The sequence below is a fragment of the Oncorhynchus nerka genome, linkage group LG12 (genome assembly GCF_034236695.1).
Source record: "Oncorhynchus nerka isolate Pitt River linkage group LG12, Oner_Uvic_2.0, whole genome shotgun sequence".
Lineage (NCBI taxonomy): Eukaryota > Metazoa > Chordata > Actinopteri > Salmoniformes > Salmonidae > Oncorhynchus > Oncorhynchus nerka.
Genome location: NC_088407.1, coordinates 5785610 through 5796298, shown reverse-complemented (window position 1 = coordinate 5796298; position 10689 = coordinate 5785610).

The following is a 10689-nucleotide window of genomic DNA, read 5'->3' as shown; positions in this document are numbered from 1 at the left end:
GGAACAGCTGGGAGCAGGAACGGAACGATAGAGAGAAGAGAGAGCGAGAGAGTGAGAGAGGGAGGGGGAGAGAGAGGGATAGAAAGAGGGAAAGAACCTAATAAGACCCCACTCACCGAGCGCCTCCTGGCGCACTCGAGGAGGAATCCTGGCGGCAACGGAGGAAATCATCGATGAGTGAACGGTCCAGCACGTCCCGAGACGGAACCCAACTCCTCTCCTCAGGACCGTAACCCTCCCAATCCACTAAGTATTGGTGACCCCGTCCCCGAGAACGCATGTCCATGATCTTATGTACCTTGTAAATAGGTGCGCTCTCGACAAGGACGGGAGGGGGGAGGGAAGACGAACGGGGGTGCGAAGAAAGGGCTTAACACAGGAGACATGGAAGACAGGATGGACGCGACGAAGATGTCGCGGAAGAAGCAGTCGCACAGCGACAGGATTGACGACCTGGGAGACACGGAACGGACCAATGAACCGCGGAGTCAACTTACGAGAAGCTGTCGTAAGAGGAAGGTTGCGAGTGGAAAGCCACACTCTCTGGCCGCAACAATACCTTGGACTCTTAATCCTGCGTTTATTGGCGGCTCTCACAGTCTGTGCCCTGTAACGGCAAAGTGCAGACCTCACCCTCCTCCAGGTGCGCTCACAACGTTGGACAAACGCTTGAGCGGAGGGAACGCTGGACTCGGCAAGCTGGGATGAGAACAGAGGAGGCTGGTAACCCAGACTACTCTGAAACGGAGATAACCCGGTAGCAGACGAAGGAAGCGAATTGTGAGCGTATTCTGCCCAGGGGAGCTGTTCTGCCCAAGACGCAGGGTTTCTGAAAGAAAGGCTGCGTAGTATGCGACCAATCGTCTGATTGGCCCTCTCTGCTTGACCGTTAGACTGGGGATGAAACCCGGAAGAGAGACTGACGGACGCACCAATCAAACGACAGAACTCCCTCCAAAACTGTGACGTGAATTGCGGGCCTCTGTCTGAAACGGCGTCTAACGGGAGGCCATGAATTCTGAATACATTCTCAATAATGATTTGTGCCGTCTCCTTAGCGGAAGGAAGTTTAGCGAGGGGAATGAAATGTGCCGCCTTAGAGAACCTATCGACAACCGTAAGAATCACAGTCTTCCCCGCAGACAAAGGCAGACCGGTAATGAAGTCTAAGGCGATGTGAGACCATGGTCGAGAAGGAATGGGGAGCGGTCTGAGACGACCGGCAGGAGGAGAGTTACCCGACTTAGTCTGCGCGCAGTCCGAACAAGCAGCCACGAAACGGCGCGTGTCACGCTCCTGAGTCGGCCACCAAAAGCGCTGGCGAATAGACGCAAGAGTGCCTCGAACACCGGGATGACCAGCTAACTTGGCAGAGTGAGCCCACTGAAGAACAGCCAGACGAGTGGAAACAGGAACGAAAAGGAGGTTACTAGGACAAGCGCGCGACGCAGTGTGCGTGAGTGCTTGCTTAACCTGTCTTTCAATTCCCCAGACTGTTAACCCGACAACACGCCCATAAGGAAGAATCCCCTCGGGATCAGTAGAAGCCACAGAAGAACTAAACAGACGGGATAAGGCATCAGGCTTGGTGTTCTTGCTACCCGGACGGTAAGAAATCACAAACTCGAAACGAGCGAAAAACAACGCCCAACGAGCTTGACGGGCATTAAGTCGTTTGGCAGAACGGATGTACTCAAGGTTCTTATGGTCTGTCCAAACGACAAAAGGAACGGTCGCCCCCTCCAACCACTGTCGCCATTCGCCTAGGGCTAAGCGGATGGCGAGCAGTTCACGGTTACCCACATCATAGTTGCGCTCAGATGGCGACAGGCGATGAGAAAAATAAGCGCAAGGATGAACCTTATCGTCAGACTGGAAGCGCTGGGATAGAATGGCTCCCACGCCTACCTCTGAAGCGTCAACCTCGACAATGAATTGTCTAGTGACGTCAGGAGTAACGAGGATAGGAGCGGACGTAAAACGTTCTTTTAGAAGATCAAAAGCTCCCTGGGCGGAACCGGACCACTTAAAACACGTCTTGACAGAAGTAAGAGCTGTGAGAGGGGCAGCAACTTGACCGAAATTACGAATGAAACGCCGATAGAAATTAGCGAAACCTAAAAAGCGCTGCAACTCGACACGTGACCTTGGAACGGGCCAATCACTGACAGCTTGGACCTTAGCGGAATCCATCTGAATGCCTTCAGCGGAAATAACGGAACCGAGAAAAGTAACGGAGGAGACATGAAAAGAGCACTTCTCAGCCTTTACGTAGAGACAATTCTCTAAAAGGCGCTGTAGAACACGTCGAACGTGCTGAACATGAATCTCGAGTGACGGAGAAAAAATCAGGATATCGTCAAGATAGACAAAAACAAAATGTTCAGCATGTCTCTCAGGTTACGAAGGTCCAACTTAGTAAAGCACCTGGCTCCCTGCAGAATCTCGAAGGCTGATGACATAAGGGGAAGCGGATAACGATTCTTAACCGTTATGTCATTCAGCCCTCGATAATCCACGCAGGGGCGCAGAGTACCGTCCTTCTTCTTAACAAAAAACCCCGCCCCGGCCGGAGAGGAAGAAGGCACTATGGTACCGGCGTCAAGAGACACAGACAAATAATCCTCGAGAGCCTTACGTTCGGGAGCCGACAGAGAGTATAGTCTACCCCGAGGAGGAGTGGTCCCCCGGAAGGAGATCAATACTACAATCATACGACCGGTGAGGAGGAAGGGAGTTGGCTCGGGACCGACTGAAGACCGTGCGCAGATCATGATATTCCTCCGGCACTCCTGTCAAATCGCCAGGTTCCTCCTGAGAAGTGGGGACAGAAGAAATGGGAGGATGGCAGACATTAAACACTTCACATGACAAGAAACGTTCCAGGATAGGATAGAATTACTAGACCAATTAATAGAAGGATTATGACATACTAGCCAGGGATGACCCAAAACAACAGGTGTAAAAGGTGAACGGAAAATCAAAAAAGAAATAGTCTCACTGTGGTTACCAGATACTGTGAGGGTTAAAGGTAGTGTCTCAAATCTGATACTGGGAAGATGACTACCATCTAAGGCAAACATGGGCGTAGGCTTGTCTAACTGTCTGAAAGGAATGTCATGTTTCCGAGCCCATGCTTCGTCCATGAAACAACCCTCAGCCCCAGAGTCAATCAAGGCACTGCATGTAGCACCCGAACCGGTCCAGCGTAGATGGACCGACAAGTAGTACAGGATCTAGATGATGGAGAGACCTGAGTAGTAGCGCTCACCAGTAGCCCTCCGCTTACTGATGAGCTCTGGCTTTACTGGACATGAATTAACAAAATGTCCAGCAACTCCGCAATAGAGGCACAGGCGGTTGGTGATCCTCCGTTCCCTCTCCTTAGTCGAGATGCGAATCCCTCCCAGCTGCATGGGCTCAGTCTCAAAGCCAGAGGAGGGAGATGGTTGCGATGCGGAGCAGGAAACACCGTTGATGCGAGCTCTCTTCCACGAGCCCGGTGACGAAGATCTACCCGTCGTTCTATGCGGATGGCGAGAGCAATCAAAGAGTCCACATCTGAAGGAACCTCCCGGGAGAGAATCTCATCTTTAACCACTGCGTGAGTCCCTCCAGAAAACGAGCGAGCAGCGCCGGCTCGTTCCACTCACTAGAGGCAGCAAGAGTGCGAAACTCAATAGAATAATCCGTTATGGATCGTTCACCTTGGCATAAGGAAGCCAGGGCCCTAGAAGCCTCCCTACCAAAACTGAACGGTCAAAACCCGAATCATCTCCTCTTTAAAGTTCTGGAATTGTTAGAGCAATCAGCCCTTGCCTCCCAGATAGCTGTGCCCCATTCTCGAGCCCGGCCAGTAAGGAGTGAAATGACGAAGCAACCCGAGCTCTCTCTAGAGTATGTGTTGGGCTGGAGAGAGAACACAATATCACACTGCGTGAGAAAGGAGCGGCACTCAGTGGGCTGCCCGGAGTAGCAAGGTGGGTTATTAACCCTAGGTTCTGGAGGCTCGGCAGGCCAGGAAGTAACAGGTGGCACGAGACGAGACTCTGGAACTGTCCAGAGAGGTCGGAAACCTGAGCGGCCAGGTTCTCCACGGCATGGCGAGCAGCAGACAATTCCTGCTCGTGTCTGCCGAGCATGGCTCCTGATCTCGACGGCAGTGTAACGAGCGATCCTGAAGTCGCTGGGTCCATTCCTTGGTCGGTTCCTTCTGTCATGCAGGTGAAAGAGGACCCAAAAGCGACTTAACAGAAACAGAGTTTATTTAAGTCCAAACAGGGAATAACAGAAATCCTCAGTCTTAGAGGGGAATAACTGAGAAGGACAGACTGCAGGTCCATCTTCGCAGGAGAGAGCTAGCAGCAGGTCCTGACAGAGAACCTGCAAAAAAAAAACACGACTGCAGGGCGACACCTGGTCAGGCAAAAACACGACAGGACAGGGAGACAACGCAATCACAGCATGGTGATACTAAACAAGGAACCGACGGGACAGGAACGGAACACAAAGGAAAAATAGGGACTCTAATCAGGGGAAAGGATCAGAAACAGGTGTGGGAAGACTAAATGATGATTAGGGGAATAGGAACAGCTGGGAGCAGGAACGGAACGATAGAGAGAAGAGAGAGCGAGAGAATGAGGAGGGAGCTGGGGAAGGGATAGAAAGAGGGAAAGAACCAAATAAGACCAGCAGAGGGAAACGAAGAGAATGGGGAGCACAGGGACAAGATATAACATGACCAGTGAGTGTCAACACAGGAACTAACAGTGAGGGTGTCAAGACACAGGAACTAACAGGGGTTGAGGGTGTCAAGACACAGGAACTAACAGTGAGGGCGTCAAGACACAGGAACTAACATGAGGGTGTCAAGACAAGGAACTAACAGTGAGGGGTGTCAAGACACAGAACTAACAGGTTGAGGGTGTCAAGACACAGGAACTAACAGGCTGAGGGTGTCAAGACACAGGAACTAACAGTGAGTGTGTCAAGACACAGGAACTAACAGGTTGAGGGTGTCAAGACACAGGAACTGAGGGTGTCAAGACACAGGAACTAACAGTGAGGGTGTCAAGACACAGGAACTAACAGTGAGGGTGTCAAGACACAGGAACTAACAGGTTGAGGGTGTCAAGACACAGGAACTAACAGTTGAGGGTGTCAAGACACAGGAACTAACAGGTTGAGGGTGTCAAGACACAGGAACTAACAGGTTGAGGGTGAACTAACAGGTTGAGGGACAAGACACAGGAACTAACAGGTTGAGGGTGTCAAGACACAGGAACTAACAGGTGAGGGTGTCAAGACACAGGAACTAACAGTGAGGGTGTCAAGACACAGGAACTAACAGGTTGAGGGGTGTCAAGACACAGGAACTAACAGTGAGGGTTCAAGACACAGGAGAGGGTGTCAAGACACAGGAACTAACAGGTTGGAGGGCGTCAAGACACAGGAACTAACAGGTTGAGGGTGTCAAGACACAGGAACTAACAGGTTGAGGGCGCCAAGACACAGGAACTAACAGGTTGAGGGCGTCAAGACACAGGAACTAACAGGCTGAGGGTGTCAAGACACAGGAACTAACAGGTTGAGGGTGTCAAGACACAGGAACTAACAGTGAGGGTGTCAAGACACAGGAACTAACAGGTTGAGGGTGTCAAGACACAGGAGAGGGTGTCAAGACACAGGAACTAACAGTGAGGGTGTCAAGACACAGGAACTAACAGGTTGAGGGTGTCAAGACACAGGAACTAACAGTGAGGGCGTCAAGACACAGGAACTAACAGTGAGGGTGTCAAGACACAGGAACTAACAGGTTGAGGGCGTCAAGACACAGGAACTAACAGGTGAGGGCGTCAAGACACAGGAACTAACAGGTTGAGGGTGTCAAGACACAGGAACTAACAGGTTGAGGGCGTCAAGACACAGGAACTAACAGGTTCAAGACACAGGAACTAACAGGTTGAGGTGTCAAGACACAGGAACTAACAGTGAGGGTGTCAAGACACAGGAACTAACAGGTTGAGGGTGTCAAGACACAGGAACTAACAGGTTGAGGGTGTCAAGACACAGGAACTAAACAGGTTGAGGGTGTCAAGACACAGGAACTAACAGTGAGGGTGTCAAGACACAGGAACTAACAGGTTGAGGTGTCAAGACACAGGAACTAACAGGTTGAGGGTGTCAAGACACAGGAACTAACAGTGAGGTGTCAAGACACAGGAACTAACAGTGAGGGTGTCAAGACACAGGAACTAACAGGTTGAGGGCGTCAAGACACAGGAACTAACAGGTTGAGGGCGTCAAGACACAGGAACTAACAGGTTGAGGGTGTCAAGACACAGGAACTAACAGGTTGAGGTGTCAAGACACAGGAACTAACAGTGAGGGTGTCAAGACACAGGAACTAACAGTGAGGGTGTCAAGACACAAGAACTAACAGGTTGAGGGCGTCAAGACACAGGAACTAACAGGTTGAGGGCGTCAAGACACAAGAACTAACAGGTTGAGGGGTCAAGACACAGGAACTAACAGGTTGAGGGCGTCAAGACACAGGAACTAACAGTGAGGGGTTGAGGGTGTCAAGACACAGGAACTAACAGGTTGAGGGGTGTCAAGACACAGGAACTAACAGGTTGAGGGTGTCAAGACACAGGAACTAACAGGCTGAGGGTGTCAAGACACAGGAACTAACAGGTTGAGGGTGTCAAGACACAGGAACTAACAGGTTGAGGGTGTCAAGACACAGGGAACTAACAGGTTGAGGGTGTCAAGACACAGGAACTAACAGTTGAGGGTGTCAAGACACAGGAACTAACAGGTTGAGGGTGTCAAGACACAGGAACTAACAGTGAGGGTGTCAAGACACAGGAACTAACAGTGAGGGTGTCAAGACACAGGAACTAACAGGTTGAGGGTGTCAAGACACAGGAACTAACAGTGAGGGTGTCAAGACACAGGAACTAACAGGTTGAGGATGTCAAGACACAGGAACTAACAGGTTGAGGGTGTCAAGACACAGGAACTAACAGTGAGGGGGTGTCAAGACACAGGAACTAACAGGTTGAGGGTGTCAAGACACAGGAACTAACAGGTTGAGGGTGTCAAGACACAGGAACTAACAGTGAGGTGTCAAGACACAGGAACTAACAGTGAGGGTGTCAAGACACAGGAACTAACAGGTTGAGGGTGTCAAGACACAGGAACTAACAGGTTGAGGGTGTCAAGACACAGGAACTAACAGGTTGAGGGTGTCAAGACACAGGAACTAACAGGTTGAGGGTGTCAAGACACAGGAACTAACAGGTTGAGGGTGTCAAGACACAGGAACTAACAGGTTGAGGGTGTCAAGACACAGGAACTAACAGGTTGAGGTGTCAAGACACAGGAACTAACAGGTTGAGGGTGTCAAGACACAGGAACTAACAGTGAGGGTGTCAAGACACAGGAACTAACAGTGAGGGTGTCAAGACACAGGAACTAACAGTGAGGGTGTCAAGACACAGGAACTAACAGGTTGAGTGGGGTGTCAAGACACAGGAACTAACAGTGAGGGTGTCAAGACACAGGAACTAACAGTGAGGGTGTCAAGACACAGGAACTAACAGTGAGGGTGTCAAGACACAGGAACTAACAGTGAGGGTGTCAAGACACAGAACTAACAGGTTGAGGGCGTCAAGACAGGAACTAACAGGTTGAGGGTCAAGACACAGGAACTCAAGACACAGGAACTAACAGGTTGAGGTGTCAAGACACAGGAACTAACAGTGAGGGTGTCAAGACACAGGAACTAACAGTGAGGGTGTCAAGACACAGGAACTAACAGTGAGGGTGTCAAGACACAGGAACTAACAGGTTGAGGTGTCAAGACACAGGAACTAACAGGTTGAGGGGTCAAGACACAGGAACTAACAGGTTGAGGGTGTCAAGACACAGGAACTAACAGGTTGAGGGTGTCAAGACACAGGAACTAACAGGTTGAGGGTGTCAAGACACAGGAACTAACAGGTTGAGGGTGTCAAGACACAGGAACTAACAGGTTGAGGGGTGTCAAGACACAGGAACTAACAGTGAGGGTGTCAAGACACAGGAACTAACAGGTTGAGGATGTCAAGACACAGGAACTAACAGGTTGAGGGTGTCAAGACACAGGAACTAACAGGTTGAGGGCGTCAAGACACAGGAACTAACAGGTTGAGGGTGTCAAGACACAGGAACTAACAGTGAGGGTGTCAAGACACAGGAACTAACAGTGAGGGTGTCAAGACACAGGAACTAACAGGTTGAGGGTGTCAAGACACAGGAACTAACAGTGAGGGTGTCAAGACACAGGAACTAACAGGTTGAGGATGTCAAGACACAGGAACTAACAGGTTGAGGGTGTCAAGACACAGGAACTAACAGTGAGGGCGTCAAGACACAGGAACTAACAGGTTGAGGGTGTCAAGACACAGGAACTAACAGGTTGAGGGTGTCAAGACACAGGAACTAACAGGTTGAGGGTGTCAAGACACAGGAACTAACAGGTTGAGGGTGTCAAGACACAGGAACTAACAGTGAGTGTGTCAAGACACAGGAACTAACAGTGAGGGTGTCAAGACACAGGAACTAACAGGTTGAGGGTGTCAAGACACAGGAACTAACAGTGAGGGTGTCAAGACACAGGAACTAACAGTGAGGGTGTCAAGACACAGGAACTAACAGGTTGAGGGTGTCAAGACACAGGAACTAACAGGTTGAGGGTGTCAAGACACAGGAACTAACAGGTTGAGGGTGTCAAGACACAGGAGGTTGAGGGTGTCAAGACACAGGAACTAACAGGTTGAGGTGTCAAGACACAGGAACTAACAAGACACAAGAACTAACAGGTTGAGGGCGTCAAGACACAGGAACTAACAGGTTGAGGGTGTCAAGACACAGGAACTAACAGGTTGGAGGGTGTCAAGACACAGGAACTAACAGGTTGAGGGCGTCAAGACACAGGAACTAACAGTGAGGTGTCAAGACACAGGAACTAACAGGTTGAGGGTGTCAAGACACAGGAACTAACAGGTGAGGGTGTCAAGACACAGGAACTAACAGTGAGGGTGTCAAGACACAGGTAACAGGTTGTCAAGACACAGGAACTAACAGGTTGAGGGTGTCAAGACACAGGAACTAACAGTGAGGGCGTCAAGACACAGGAACTAACAGGTTGAGGGTGTCAAGACACAGGAACTAACAGGTTGAGGGTGTCAAGACACAGGAACTAACAGTGAGGGTGTCAAGACACAGGAACTAACAGTGAGGGTGTCAAGACACAGGAACTAACAGGTTGAGGTGTCAAGACACAGGAACTAACAGTGAGGGTGTCAAGACACAGGAACTAACAGGTTGAGGATGTCAAGACACAGGAACTAACAGGTTGAGGGTGTCAAGACACAGGAACTAACAGTGAGACACAGGCGTCAAGACACAGGAACTAACAGGTTGAGGGTGTCAAGACACAGGAACTAACAGGTTGAGGGTGTCAAGACACAGGAACTAACAGTTGAGGGTGTCAAGACACAGGAACTAACAGTGAGGGTGTCAAGACACAGGAACTAACAGGTTGAGGTGTGAGGGAACTAACAGTGAGGGTGTCAAGACACAGGAACTAACAGTGAGGGTGTCAAGACACAGGAACTAACAGGTTGAGGGTGTCAAGACACAGGAACTAACAGGTTGAGGGTGTCAAGACACAGGAACTAACAGGTTGAGGGCGTCAAGACACAGGAACTAACAGGTTGAGGGTGTCAAGACACAGGAACTAACAGGTTGAGGGTGTCAAGACACAGGAACTAACAGGTTGAGGGTGTCAAGACACAGGAACTAACAGGTTGAGGGTGTCAAGACACAGGAACTAACAGTGAGGGTGTCAAGACACAGGAACTAACAGTGAGGGTGTCAAGACACAGGAACTAACAGGTTGAGGGTGTCAAGACACAGGAACTAACAGTGAGGGTGTCAAGACACAGGAACTAACAGTGAGGGTGTCAAGACACAGGAACTAACAGGTTGAGGGCGTCAAGACACAGGAACTAACAGGTTGAGGGCGTCAAGACACAGGAACTAACAGGTTGAGGGCGTCAAGACACAGGAACTAACAGGTTGAGGGGTCAAGTAACAGTGAGGGTGTCAAGACACAGGAACTAACAGGTTGAGGGTGTCAAGACACAGGAACTAACAGTGAGGGTGTCAAGACACAGGAACTAACAGGTTGAGGGTGTCAAGACACAGGAACTAACAGGTTGAGGTGTCAAGACACAGGAACTAACAGGTTGAGGGTGTCAAGACACAGGAACTAACAGGTTGAGGGTGTCAAGACACAGGAACTAACAGGTTGAGGGTGTCAAGACACAGGAACTAACAGGTTGAGGGTGTCAAGACACAGGAACTAACAGGTTGAGGGTGTCAAGACACAGGAACTAACAGGTTGAGGGTGTCAAGACACAGGAACTAACAGTGAGGGTGTCAAGACACAGGAACTAACAGGTTGAGGTGTCAAGACACAGGAACTAACAGGTTGAGGATGTCAAGACACAGGAACTAACAGGTTGAGGGTGTCAAGACACAGGAACTAACAGGTTGAGGGCGTCAAGACACAGGAACTAACAGGTTGAGGGCGTCAAGACACAGGAACTAACAGGTTGAGGGCGTCAAGACACAGGA